Source organism: Lactuca saligna, chromosome 3, assembly GCF_052625555.1.
Source record: "Lactuca saligna cultivar CGN05327 chromosome 3, ASM5262555v1, whole genome shotgun sequence".
NCBI classification, from domain to species: Eukaryota; Viridiplantae; Streptophyta; class Magnoliopsida; order Asterales; family Asteraceae; genus Lactuca; species Lactuca saligna.
Window position 1 is genome coordinate 109215612 of NC_136419.1, and position 14672 is coordinate 109230283.

Genomic DNA, 14672 nt, shown 5'->3' on the forward strand with positions numbered 1-14672 from the left:
ACCATTGAACTATAGAAAGAGTGTTTTCTATTTTGTTATATTCTCTTTGTTGTAAACTGGTACCTTGTATTTTTACCCCGTTAGGATAAACCTGATACTTTGTATTTGTAACCCTTTTAGTAAAAGCCTGGTACCTTGTATTTGTATGCTTAAATAGTATTATATAGTTTTAATTCATTAAAACTATGCGAAGTTGTTTACTTATTCATACACTAAACATATTGCTCAATACCAAATTGTGAGTTATCATAACCATGCTTGATGACCTAACCCTCTCCTGAAACACAACGTTCTTCGGGCGTTGTAATATGATACAACAATTATCATCCCAAGTCTGCCGACCTGATTGTAGCTACCGTTCAGTATGTGAGATTGTCAGTCCAGTATAGATCTGTACACAAGTGTCACGCTCTCCCTCCAGAAGACTTTGGTTATAACTTTCAGGATTTTTGTTTTAGCACCTAAATAAGTACTTGAAGCGTGTCTCACAAAGCTATATTGATAATTATGTGCAGAATAATTATAAATATCTCTGAAGTAGATATATTGTAAATATCTCATAAATTATATAAAATATAATTTATATTGTTATTTTCATAAGTTTCTCTAAATATTTAGAAAGCATATGTAGTTCCACAAAGTGTATTGATAAGTATGTATGAATCATAAATTATATCTATTATAACTTATATGTTTATTGTTGTAATAAATTCCAAACCAGTTAAGTAGTTTGTTTATAATAATCACAACCTAAACAATCAAATTTTGTTATTTATACTAGAAATCATTGTATTTTACCTGTATTTTCCCCCTTAAAACATTATAAAAATAGTTAAAATATAGGTGTATAAACTCACTTTATAGTAGTGAAGAATTGAGTAGCACTTCGTTGCGAAAAACACTTTATTTCTGAAAATTGGGCCTTGCGATGGTTCGTATTTGGAAAACGAAAGACTCTATTTTTGTTGACTTCTTGCGTCTCGGGAGGGCTTTTTAATGTTGAATATGATACTGGGCTTCAAGGGGGGGGGGGGAGGTTGTAAGGAAGTTTAAAGGGGTAAAAATTGTGAAATATATGAAATTTGGTGTGAAATTCGTGCCAAAACCAGAAGATCTCGCAGCCTTATATAGGTTGCGAGCTTCGGACCGAAGGGGAGAGTCAGCAAGACATGTACCAGCAGCGAAGGCCACGAGGTCGAAGTTGGAAGCAGCAGTGCGAGACTCGGAAGGCGATACCTGGTGCGAGCCGTTAGACCTGTCGTCGGGTCGGACACAGGGCGGATCGCGAGAGCGGGTGACGTGGTCGGTACTGTTTATGCGAAAATTCCCGGTATTATCCACTATTTCTCGGTTTTTGGGCCAAAATCTTCCGAAATTTATTACCTTCGCATGCGAACTCCATTTCTCACGTTCTTTAAATGCATACGTAGGTGGGAATATACAATACAACTTTCGTTTAGACTTCGTCGACTAATTTTGAGTTTATTTTTAATATTATTATTTTTAATAGATCGGGACAGGAAAATCAGTTAAGAATTCATAACTTCTTCATCAGAAGTTTGTTTTCGTCTTTCTTTTTACCATTGTACTAGTATTCACGAGACCTTCGATTCTCATTTAGATCGTGTCTGCTAAAATTTATCCCATCTTTATTTCGAATATTTGCGACGTGTATTGTTATGTCAAATCTTAGAAATCATTACTTGTTCATACGAAGTCAGATTGGGGCGTTCTTTTTACAAACATTTCCAGGTTAACGTATTCTACGACTTTCATTTTGATACTTAAGGGTAAACAGTATTTTACTAAAAACTTTATTTTTACGCTTATAATGTTTTGCTGGTTCTGTCGCGGATATTTATTTGGTCATAATTTATTCGTTATAACTCGGATTTGGGAGTTCTTTATATTTTTGGAATCCTTGTTAAAATGTCTATCACTTGGTTCATCCCAAATGAGTTTATTTAATACTTTTCATATTGATTAATTTCTATTTTTATTATTTCTAAATGACAAAATTGCAAAAATGGTCCTTGTGGTATGCATTTTTTGGGGTTTTTGTCCAAACTCCGACTTTTTGGAGTAGTGGTCCTTTTGAGCTAGTTTCATTGCGTTTTGGTCCCTCTAAATAGTGAAATGACTGTAATACCCTTGGTGTATTGATTTTCCATTTTTCTTTCATTTCTCTTTAAATATAATACTAATTTATTTATTTTAATAATTAAAAAATAACAATTTCTCTCTCTCTCTCTCTCTCTCTCTCTCTCTCTCTCTCTTTTTCTCTCTCTGTCAAATCAAAGAAACCAAAATATCTCCATTTTTAGCTTCCTTATGTTTCACAGGAAATTCTTGATTGTTCTTCCCTTTCTATTTCTTTGTTTCTTCTCACTTCAGATCTGTAAAACATAACCATATTTTCATTTTGTTGTTTTTTTATTATTTTCTTTCTAGATTTTGTTTGTTTTAATTGGAAAATATGAGTAAAGGAGAGTTCATCTAGAACCCCATCATCTTCTAGTTCGAGCACCAACTATTGCGATTATCTTCTTCAACTGGGCAGAGCTTGAAACCCCCGACGAACACATTGTTGTATAGAGACGAAGACTAAGTGGAATCTGAAGAAATAATTCGTTGATTCCCCTCTTTGATCTCCTAATTTTGATACAACGTTTCATCGTAATCCCAGTTACCAGAACTTCCATGAACTTCCTTCACCAAGTTCATCGAGTTACATCACCGTCACTCTTAGCAACAGACAGCGACGACCAGCTGGTCTTTGTCGAATCTTCAAACCCAAACATTATTGCCCTCTTATCGACATTAACAAACATATCTGGTGGTACAAGTGAAGTCGTTGTCGTTGACAAATAGTGTAACATCCGGATTCCCAGATATCTTATTTTATGCATTTATATTGAGTTTTAGATAAGGACTCGGCGACTAGGCGCTCAGACTCGCCGAGTAGGATCGTGCATGGTCGGACTGATTTAATGGCGGACTCGGCGAGTCCACGCCGTTTAATGAAACCCTAATTCTCTGGGGCTTGAGCTCTATTTAAGGACCTTTTAGCCACTATTTGCGGCTATCAGACCCCTGAGAAACCCTAGAGAGAAGAGAGAAGGCTTGTAGTGCCAAAGGAGGGTTATTTCATCATTCTAAGTGTGATTTTGCAAGAAAGAAGGAAGGAGGTCAAACAAGGAAGGTTGAGGAGCTCAGATCTATCATCCATTCATCAGAGGAGGCTACTAGAGGTACTAATTTGTGCTCAAACTTGTGTATTTGGTGTTTTAGTTGAATCTAGGGTTTTCTTGTGCATTCTTTGGATTGGATTCGATGTATCTGAGGTCCCAAGGTGGATTTCTTCTTAGATCTGGACCTTAAGAGGTCCAGAGAGTCCCATTCACATTGCTTTATGCTACTCCATAAGAGATAATGCCCTAGGTTGCCATTTTAGAGGTTATTTCACCCAAATAAGCTTTTTTTGGTCATTGCATGAGTGCAAAGGTCAGGCCATTACGTGATTATAGTGGTTGGTAAGGCCATATCTATGGATTGGAGGAACAGATCTAACCTCCGGAGGTCATTTGAGTTTGACCATAGCATGAACTCGCCGAGTCCAAGAATAGACTCGACGAGTAGGATAATTTTCCCCCATGAATCACATAGTTGGTGACTCGCTGAGTTGGGTAAGTGACTCGGTGAGTCATTGGGGGTTTTGAGGGCTTGAGTTCATGACTGAACTCGCCGAGTCACAATTGTGCACTCGGCGAGTCTAGTCAAAGGGTTAACCGTTGACTTTTGTTGACTTTTAGGGTTTGGTCAACAATTGGACTTGTGAAATGTTTGAAGGGTAAAATGGCCTTTTAGCCTTCTTAGAGGATAAGTGAGGATTTATTCTAGCCTGGAGAGTTGTTATTAATTGAGATGATCGTTTATGTGCTTAGGCAGAGGCTAGATCCGTGGTATGCGAGCGAGATATTACCGAGACATCCGAGGTGAGTCTTCTCACTATGCATTACCTTGCGTAGGTAGCCAGAGTTAAGTGATAGAGTATCTTGTATGCTATCTATGTGATGTGTTGCACTACATTTTTTCTATGTCATTTATGTTGTGAGTATATCAGAGTTAGGACTGGAAGGTCCACAGAGATAGGACCAGGGGGTCGACAGAGTTAGGGCCCAAGGACCCACCAGAGTAATAGCCTTGAGTGGCTAATATGTGTTATATGTGGTATTTTGGGGAACTCACTATGCTTCGTTCTTACAGTGTTTGTGTTATGTGTTTCAGGTACTAGTGAGGATCGCAGGAAGGCGCCGACATGATAAGTACAAACACACGCAGAGCTTTATTCATATGTTATGATCTTGGGATTTTGACTTATGTGGAATATATGAAACAGTGTGTTTTATAATATCGTGAATTGAATTGTTTTTTTTAAATGTGAAATTTTGTTTCAAATTTTACAGCATTACAAATAGATCTACCAGGGGGTCGAAGGTGGCGGCTGCTAGGGTTTAGACTTGTTCCCCCCATCGTCGTTAAGATCTAGTATGATGACAAGGTTATATGAATATGGTGGTGGTGGTTGTGGTCAAAAATCGATGGCGAAGGAGAGAAACCAAGGTGGCGACGGCTAGGGTTTGCCGAGGAAGACGGCGATGAGACAGATCTGAACTGTGACGAAGGGTTTCTACGCCTTCCTTCATCTTTTTAAACTTGTCTTTGAGGTCGTGGTGTTGGCGTTCTGATGCTATATCATCTTCACCAAAACAATGGTCTTGTTAGAGTTTGTGTGCGTGTGTTTAACCTATATATGTTTGTATGTGTGTGTGTTTGTGTTAAATCTTTTGAAAAATTGATGGATGTTTGTCTTGATCAGTGTGTGCTCATCAGATTTCATGTGTGTTCATCAGATGTTTGTATTGATATGTTTGTTCATCAGGTTTCATGTGTATGTTCATCTAATTTCGTGTGTGTATGTGTGTTCATTTGATATATTTTGTGTGTTTTTATTCTTCTGATATGATTTAGGTGGATATAGAAGTGGCGGCTGTGGTGGTGGCGGATGGTGGTAGAACAATGGTGGTGGTGTTAGACTTGTTCTTGAGTGTTCTTGAGAAAGAATAGGATATGTCTAGGATGGATAACATCACACACAGAGAGAGAGAGAGAGAGAGAGAGAGAGAGAAATGTTGGCCAAATTAATTAATTATTTTCTTTTTCATTTAAATTAAATAAAAAACATAAAAAATATATCAAAAAGGGAATTATAGTCATTTCAATTTTACGAGGTACCAAATTTACGTACAAACATGGCCAAAAGGACCACAAATCCAAAAAAGTCGGGGTTTGGACTAAAACCGCAAAAAAATGCATACCATAGGGACCATTTTTGTAGTTTTGTCTTCCAAAAAAAATTGCAATAGTTAACTTAGACTATGACATTGTGAATTTATAAGTATCTAGGTAGATTTTAGACTTTAATAACTATAGAATTTCTCCAGTTATGACCTGACAAAAGTCTACCAATTTCGACGCCTGAAGAATGTCATTGAGGCATATAATTCATATTAAGCATGGTTATAATAACTCACATAGGGATTAAGAAAACGAATTGGTTTACTGAGTAACTTACACTTCATTTGTTTAATATAAAAAATAAAACCACATACTATTTCCCGATTTAGTATAATTTACATTTTTAGTCTTAGAGTTCAAGACTACATCTTACATTTAAGAAAATATTGGATTTTCTAGAAAACTTTACGCTACCATTACAATGAAACATTTCTGATTTTATGCATACAAATATGCTTTTGAACTCACCAACTTTATTGATGATGCTTTTCAAAACTCCTTGTATTCTCAGGAAACCTGTGAGCAGGTATAACAAAAACATTTTGAGGGCAGGCATCACAACATCTTGATTTCTACTTTTCAATTGTTTTTACTTGACTTTTGAGTAGACAAATGTATGTAAATAGTCTAAACTTGTATTCTCAATGTATAAATCTTTTTGATGCTATGATTCATCATATCCAATTGTTATGATACTATACAATGACGTCATTCTCCCACGTTTCCGCCGTCCTGGTTCGAGGGTGTGACAGATTGGTATCAGAGCATTGTTTATAGTGAACTAGTATATCAAAGCATACATATATACAACTCTAAATACATAAATGCATGTACATTAGGAATAATGTCATAACAAGAAACAAATAAAAAGTTTTAAGAAGAGTTAGACACCGCGATTAAACCTAGATAGTCATGTGATCATATATGGGAAAAATATAGCCTGATCAACTATATTTATTCAAGATATAACCAACATGTGTTTAGGAGTGGTCAGGGTGGACAACAAATCTAAAACTTACCAACTTGAAACCAAAAAGGAACTAAGAACAAAACATAAAGAAATAAAATATTATATGAGTATTTTGACATTTAATAAATCTTTCATGCATTTTCTTGTGTTTATACTCTCGTATAGATGTCATGGCAGGTTTCCACCTTCTAGGAGATCCTTACTTCCCCAACCAGTGGAAGTAAGGATCCCGAGGAGATCCTAGAGGAAGAGTTGGAGGAAGAATTTGAGGAGGAAGTAGAGGAAAAGGAGATGGAGGATAACTTAGATACAAAGTCTGAAGTCATAGATCCTCCCTACATGGCTAGAGTACTTGCACATTGTTGGGGCTATAATGGCCCTACACCCTATTGGGTAGAGGACCTCGAGAGATGGAGATGATAATAGAAGTAGCACCCACCTTCTGGTATGGAGCAAGGATTTTATGAGCTCATACATTTAGGACCCGTTTACCGAGCCCTTCCTGTCATGATCCGATGGATTTCCGACATTGGTGATCAGACGCAAGCAAAGGACAATCGAGTTTTGGAGATGAGAGTTGTTGTAAAGGTCACGGATGTGTGCACTCGATAGGGATTACAATCCCATGGACCGACTCATTGAGGACCTTACCACCACACGAGTGAAGGTAAAGGAATATCAGCAGAGATATGCAACTCCCGAGGAGAGAGTGCTCGCCGTTGAGCGTCGATTGGTCGGGCTGTAAGGCGCATGTACTTCATCCTAAGGACCACAGTAGACTACTCATCGAGAGTAGGATTCATTCTACTCTCCACTTGTCATAGACTAGGTTCATGGGTATGCGTTCATGCTACCCTTTTCTATATTATGTAAAACCGGCCTTATGTCTAAGTGATTACACTCTTCGGAGGGTCATTATGCTGACGTACTATAGACCTTATAAAATTCGATTTTCAAAATTTATGTACTAGTACTTTGTCATTAATGAAACGACTATGTGCTTTATTTATGGATGTTTTTATCTTCTATGTTTTCTCCTTTCATTACCACATGGTATAATAAAGTTTCATTTATGAGTGAAAGCACATCACCGTAAAAACTAGGAACAAAGGAGTTTTATTACAATAATAATCGAACCATAATATTAACAAAGAAAACTCATTTATCATTCCACTTTATGGTAGAAAATGCTGCTCCGAAGATACAACATGCGCAAGAACAATACGACGGCACCACCACCACCGCCACCTCCACCGCAAGTGGATTCGACTATGTTTCAAGCGGCAGTACCAGCTGCGGTGACTGCTACTATGGTGCGTCTGTAGTTAATAGTAGTGGTATAGCGACGCTATAGTGGTTAGTGGAGGTAAGGAAATGCTATTTCAAAATAGCGGTTTAGAATAGTGGTGACGCTATTAGAGCCATGATTTACCACTATTTACCGCGATTATGGTCACCGCTATAGTGGCGCTATAACCCGTATATGAATAGATTCTATTTTTGGGCTAGTTTACATTAAAAAAAAATCATGTGGTGTGTCATTCCATTGAAAATTGTTTTTTATTAGCCCAAATCAAAACTTTTGTGTCATTCTATTGAATAAAATTGTAATTTTGTGACTATCATGACTTCCATTAAAACCACGTATATGTTGTCTTGCTAATTGTGTCGAAAACTTAAAGTACTACATTATGATTAACTATCAAATTACTTAATCATTTCATTTGATAACTGTAATTGTGTTAAAGTATGATAAAATAGTAAGTATTGCATAAGTTTTCTTGTTGATTGTTTTAAAGTATGATTAACCGGGGAATTAGTAACCGGTTTGTGAAGTATGATTAACTAATTATGATATGTGAAGTATGATTAACTAAATAAAATATGTGAATTATGATTTACTGATTAACTAATTAACTGGATTGGGTTGAACTTTAAAGTATGATTTACTGATTGATAGTTTAATATATATAAACTCTAAATAATATAAAAAAAACGTTATATCACCGCTATATCGCCGCGAGAACCACAATTTCAAATAGCGGCAGGTGACCGCTATTATATTTTCGACCGCGATAAGTGCTTAGTATGGCACATATAAGATACAATGATGCTAATGGTATGATGCCAATGAAACATGAGGTGAACTACATCACGCATGATCTAGAACTGGAAGCAGTCATAATTGCACTAAAAACTTGGAGGCATTACCTCTACGGTACGAAGTGCACTATTTTTATAGATCACAAGAGCCTCTGACACATCTTGAATCAGAAGGAGCTTAATATGAGGTAGCAACGATGGGTTGAGCTACAAAATGATTATGAGTGCGAGATCCAATAACATCCGGGTAAAGCCAATGTGGTGGCTGATGCCCTAAGTCAGGAAAGAATACTCGGGTCACCATGTCAAGACACAAACAATGACCATCCCTTCCCACCTGTCTTCACAAATCAAAGAGGCCCAAGTGGAGGCCTTAAAACCACAAAACATCACTGTGACATCCCCATTTTCACGACCAGAAACACCCAGTTTTGTTTATGCATTATAAAAATCAGAGTACTTCTTTTAATGAAAATGTTGCGGAATTTATTCCTAGAAAAACACGATAAATACGTTATCAAAACATTTTTGAAGAAACGTATTTTATTTATGTTAAAACCTCTGGGATGTCATCATCAATACAAAAACATAAGCTTAAACGGAAATTACATTTATTTACACTAATGATCTACATCTCTTTAATGTCTCAGTGTAATGTGACTTCATATCAACACCTGTGATGTAAATAAATTGAGAGGGTCAGGTTGGGAAACCTGGTGAGTACATAGGGTTTTCAACCCACAATAATATAAATTATTATGTTTAAATATTCAAGCAATCAACCCAATTACCCATCCCCATTGTCTTCTTTATTCTACTCTAACAATTCAGCTATTCCTCGTTTATTTATTCCTAAGGGTTATCCTAAGGAATAGGCACGAAATCCATCGTTGGCAAGGTTTACTCAACGGGCACTAAATCCATAGTTCCCAAGGTTTATCTCGTTTATTGACAGTATCGTCTCCGAGACTCCTCTGGCAATACAGGTCAATGGGTTTTATCTCGTTTATCGACAGTATCGTTTCCGAGACTCTACTCACAATACATGTCGATGGGCTTTTAGAGTACACCTGGTGAATACACAGTTCAAAACACCTACAGGTTGTGAGCCTGCTAGTGTCCATTGGACTGTCTAGAATAGTCCATGGTTGTCATCCACACTCTGATGGATGACGGGGCCATCTCTTGGGAAAAAGGCTTCTCTCATGGTTCACCTCTCACCCTTACCTCATGGTCTATATTACTTCTTCATCATTTTATTTTTGTCACACAGAAACTATTTCATCTTACCATGTTTTATCCCAACATATTTGTAGATATAAAATACATATACAGTTTAAATCATTTAAAACATGTATAAGATCTTTCACCCAACATAGATAACAAGTATTCGGATAATATGCATACATAGCACATAATTTATATAAAATACTTCATATCTATGTGTAAGCTGAAAGTAACTATGCACTCACCTGATAGGTGGTAACTCAACACTTGGACAACGCTTCGATACCCTCAAAACTGCTTTCCTTCAATAAAACCTAGTACCAGTACCACTAGGGTTTAGTCTAACGATAACCGTGACAAATTAATAGTCTGACTATAATTATTATTATATAAGCGTTGAATAACACTCAATATAACTCATAATAATAGCCCAAATAATTATTTTAAGGACCTAATAACATTCCTATAAATATTTGAAAGCTATATTAAAAACTGTGTAAGTGTCGCACACTTACAGTGAATTTTATCGAAAACCGGAAATTAATTGGAGCAACGTTTCAAAACCGAAAGGCTCTTTTTCTCGGGACTCTAGGAGCCTTGGGGCTTCCCTCGGGAGTTAAGGGATTTTTCCTAGGGTTTAGGGGCTTAAAATAAGCTAGAGAGAGAAAGAAAATTGGTGTGAGAATTCGTAGGAGTTCGGACCCCTTTTATAGGCGCTAGCAGCTTCGGTTACATTGGGCATACACCTCGGATTAGGTTGCCAGCCGAAGCCAGTTGTCTCACACCGTTGGATGGATCAGATTGGAGCTACGCAGGGCGTAACATTTTCGGACGCGGGGCGTACTGCGAGGGTGACGCGTCGGTCATCAGATGCGAGACCGTGGGGAGCAAGGGAAGGCTAGGATCTTGCCACGTCATCACCAGCTTCGCAAATTGCACTCTCAACTTCTAGAAATTGTAACTTTCACATACGAGCTCCATTTTAGATGTTCTTTATATCCATGCGAAGGTGGGAACGTACTCCACAACTTTCGCTTAGACTCCGTCGGCTAATTTTGAATCGATTTTAAATTTTAGATTATTAACAGGCCGGGACAGGATTGGTCCCTTAAATCCTCATAACTTCTTCATCCGACGTTCGTTTTCGCCCATCTTTTTCTTGTTATGCTACTCTTAACGAGATCTTCGATTCTTGTTCAGCTCGTGTTGGCTAAAAAGTGCTCGATCTAATATTCGAATTTCGGGCTGTACACTGCTAATCCGAAACTTCGAAAAATCATAACTTGTTCATACGAAGTCAGATTTGGGCGTTCTTTTTATTGATGTTCTTAGTTTAACATGTTATGAGACTTTTGTTTAGATTTATAATACTAAATCTTGCTCTATCATAAATTCACTATTTACGCTTCCCGGTATCGTGTCGGTTCCGTCGCGAAACTTCAACGGGTCATAACTTCTTCATTATAACTCAGATTTCGGCGTTCTTTATATGTACGAAAACCTTTAGACATATTCTAAAATTTGGTTAAGATTATTTATTCTAAATGATCCTTTGTCGAAAAGTGGTTTCTGATACTTATTGTCTGTAAGCCCGGATCTACGGGCGTTACAATTATCTCCCCCTTAGGATGATTACGTCCCGGAATGATCAACGAAATAGGGCAGTATAATGACTCCATATGTTATCTCTTCATCCTAGGTAATAGTTATAACTTCTATATTCCTTCAAGTCTATCTCTTAGACTTATTGACTGTAAGTAGTACTTAATTGTGCACCTGCTCTCTACCTCAGGTTAGACTCCAAATTATGATCTATCATCATGTGTTGCACGTTTAGACTCATGTCTCTTAGAGTTAAATTCTAAAACATACTATGCCTTCCTTCATGTTCTAATGTTATATAATCACACTTTAACATGTAGCATTTCTAGCTACCAGCTTCTTTAGCATCGAGCGCGCTACTTCTATTGGTCGCTTTGATTTCAGTTGTTTGGTTAAAGTCGGATGCTACATCAAACTTGTTTCTCTGAACCACGTAACTTACTCATCGTAGTCGGACACAATGTGAAATGACCACTCGGGTCGGGATAACAACAATTTTCTTAGTAATTATTGAAACAATGGTTAGGACATACTTGAATAAAATGAAATCAATTACTAGTTTCTTAGTAACCTTGTGACTTTCCCTGATCCAAGTATGAGTCCTGTGCTTCCGGTAGTATAGGCCTCTACTACCATTCACACCTACTCATACTCGTCCCCAGTATTTTCTCGCATTTTTTCGAAGTCACCATACAAGAAAATCACATAACATCTTAACACATCAGATATCAAAACGAAGGTTTTTATTATTCCTTGAAACTATTACATAGGTGTTCAAGTTCACCCTAGACTATGCCTCTAACAGGCTACATCGTGAGGTACTATCTACACGACCTCTTCATAACTGGATCTTTGGATGTCAAGCCTTCACTCCTGAATCCTTGCATTGTCATCTGCTTCGTCAAGGATCATTTGAAATGCTCTCACCTTTGGCTTTGGCGGAATGTTTGGTTTTCTATCCCCTTCTCTCTTTGTGTAGTCTTGCTTGAAGTGTCCTTCTTCACCACACTTAAAGCAGACTTCTCTCTTGGTTGTGCATTCGCTGGCATAATGACCAGTCTTCCCGCATTTAAAGCAGGTCATCTCTTTAGAGCATTTCCCGATGTGCTTCTTCTTGCACTTGTCACACCATCGCATTCCTTCTTCAGACTTCGAGAATTTTCTCTTCTCGCTGGACCTTGAAGATCCTTCAAACTTTCTCTTCTCACCAACCTCCATCTTGCTGGCGGCTCTTCCCTCGATCATATCCTCAACAGACTTGGCAGCCCAGATAGTTGCCTCCAGAGTAGATGCTTGACGCACTGGCACCGCGTACTCCCATGGAAGTCCTTTTGCGTACTTGTCGATTTTCATCAGCTCATCCGGAACAAGACGCAAGGCAAACTCCATCTTCTATTTGAATTTGTTGTTGTATTCATCAATAGACATGCTTCCTTTCTTTAAGGTAAGGAATTGGTTTTCTAGCTTAAGCAAATTTTGGGTTGAGCAGTACTTACGTTTGAACTGCACCAAAAACTCCTACCATGTTAGTTACATGGGTTCATTGGGGCTTAGAGTCTTCCCCAGAGTGTTCCACTAACGAACCGCGCCTACTCTGAACTGGTGTACCGCAAATTTTGTTTGTAGTTTGCCTCTGCAACCACATGTCATGAAAGCTAACTCCATCTCCGAGATCCAATCCATGATCCCGATCGGATCTTCCTTTCCAGTGAAAGTCGATGGCTTGCAGGTCTGAAAATCCTTGTACTTGCATCCACTCCTCTCGACTTCATTATCTTGATTGTTCCTTCTAATCACCAGTGGATTAGCTTGACCAACGGTCCTGCTGTCGTTCCCTTCCTCAGACTGCCCGTTATTCAGCTCGGGCTGCTCAATAGCATCGTAAGTTCCACTCGAGCTTGTTGAAGTAAACGCCTTCTTTTCTCCATTTGACGATCCAACATCACCTGGATCATCACTTGCACTCCAACGATCGGTATTGGCTCAGCAGCGGCTACCATAACCGGTATCTAATCATCGGGGGTTGGTTTCTGTTCCCATTTGCATTCACGTTTCCGCTATGGGTCCTTGCCATCTTGATCTATACAACAAATAAGGTGAATCTAGATCTTTATTTAGGATTGACGTTTAAATCATCCTTATCACTCCGAAACATTTATATGCTAGTTCTAATATCATAGTTAAACGCTTAGAATCCTAAACACATAAGGTTTCCAGATCCAGTGGGCAATAAACCATAGATCCGAATAAATAACAGCATATCAGGCACAAGCATTTACCACATAAAAGCATTTCAGGCACAATCCCTAATATAATATAGTGCTCATACCTCACAATCATCGCTAAGCATTCTAAGTTTAAATCTAGAAAAAAATCCATATTCCTAGTTCGCTTAAACTAATGCTTTGATACCAACTGTGACATCCCCATTTTCACGGCCAGAAAAGACCGGTTTTGTTTATGCTTTAAAAAAATCAGAGTACTTCTTTTCATATAAATGTTGCAGAATATGTTCCCAGAAAAACACGATAAATACGTTATCAAAACATTTTAGAAGAAACGTATTTTATTTATGTTAAAACGTTTGGGATATCATCGTCAATACATAAACATAAGCATAAACGGAACTTATATTTATTTACACCAGTGATCTACATCTCTTTAATCTCTCAGTGTAATGTGACTTCATATCAACACCTGTGATGTAAATAAACTGAGTGGGTCAGGTTGGGAAACCTGGTGAGTACATAGGGTTTTCAACCCAGAATAATATAAATTATCATGTTTAAATATTTAAGCAATCAACCCAATTACCCATCCCCATTCTCTTCTTTATTCTACTCTAACAATTCAGCTATTCCTTGTTTATTTATTCCTAAGGGTTATCCTAATTAATAGGCACGAAATCCATCGTTGCCAAGGTTTACTCAACCGACACTAAATCCATAGTTCCAAAGGTTTATCTCGTCTATTGATAGTATCGTTTCCGAGACTCCTCTTGCAATACACGTCAATGGGTTTTATCTCATTTATCGACGATATCGTTTCCCAAACTCTACTCGCAATACATGTCGATGGGTTTTTAGAGTACACCTGGTGACCACACAGTTCAAAACACCTACAGGTTGCGAGCCTACTAGTGTCCACTGGACTGTCTAGAATAGTCCATGGTTGTCATCCATACTTTGCTAGATGACGGGGCCATCTCTTGGGAAAAAGGCTTCTCTCATGGTTCACCTCTCACCCTTACCTCATGGTCTATATTACATCTTCATCATTTCATTTTTGTCACACAGAAATTATTTAATCTACCCATGTTTTATCCCAACATATGTGTAGATATAAAAAACATATACAGTTTAAATCATTTAAAACATGTATAAGATCGTTCACCCATCATAGATAGCATGTA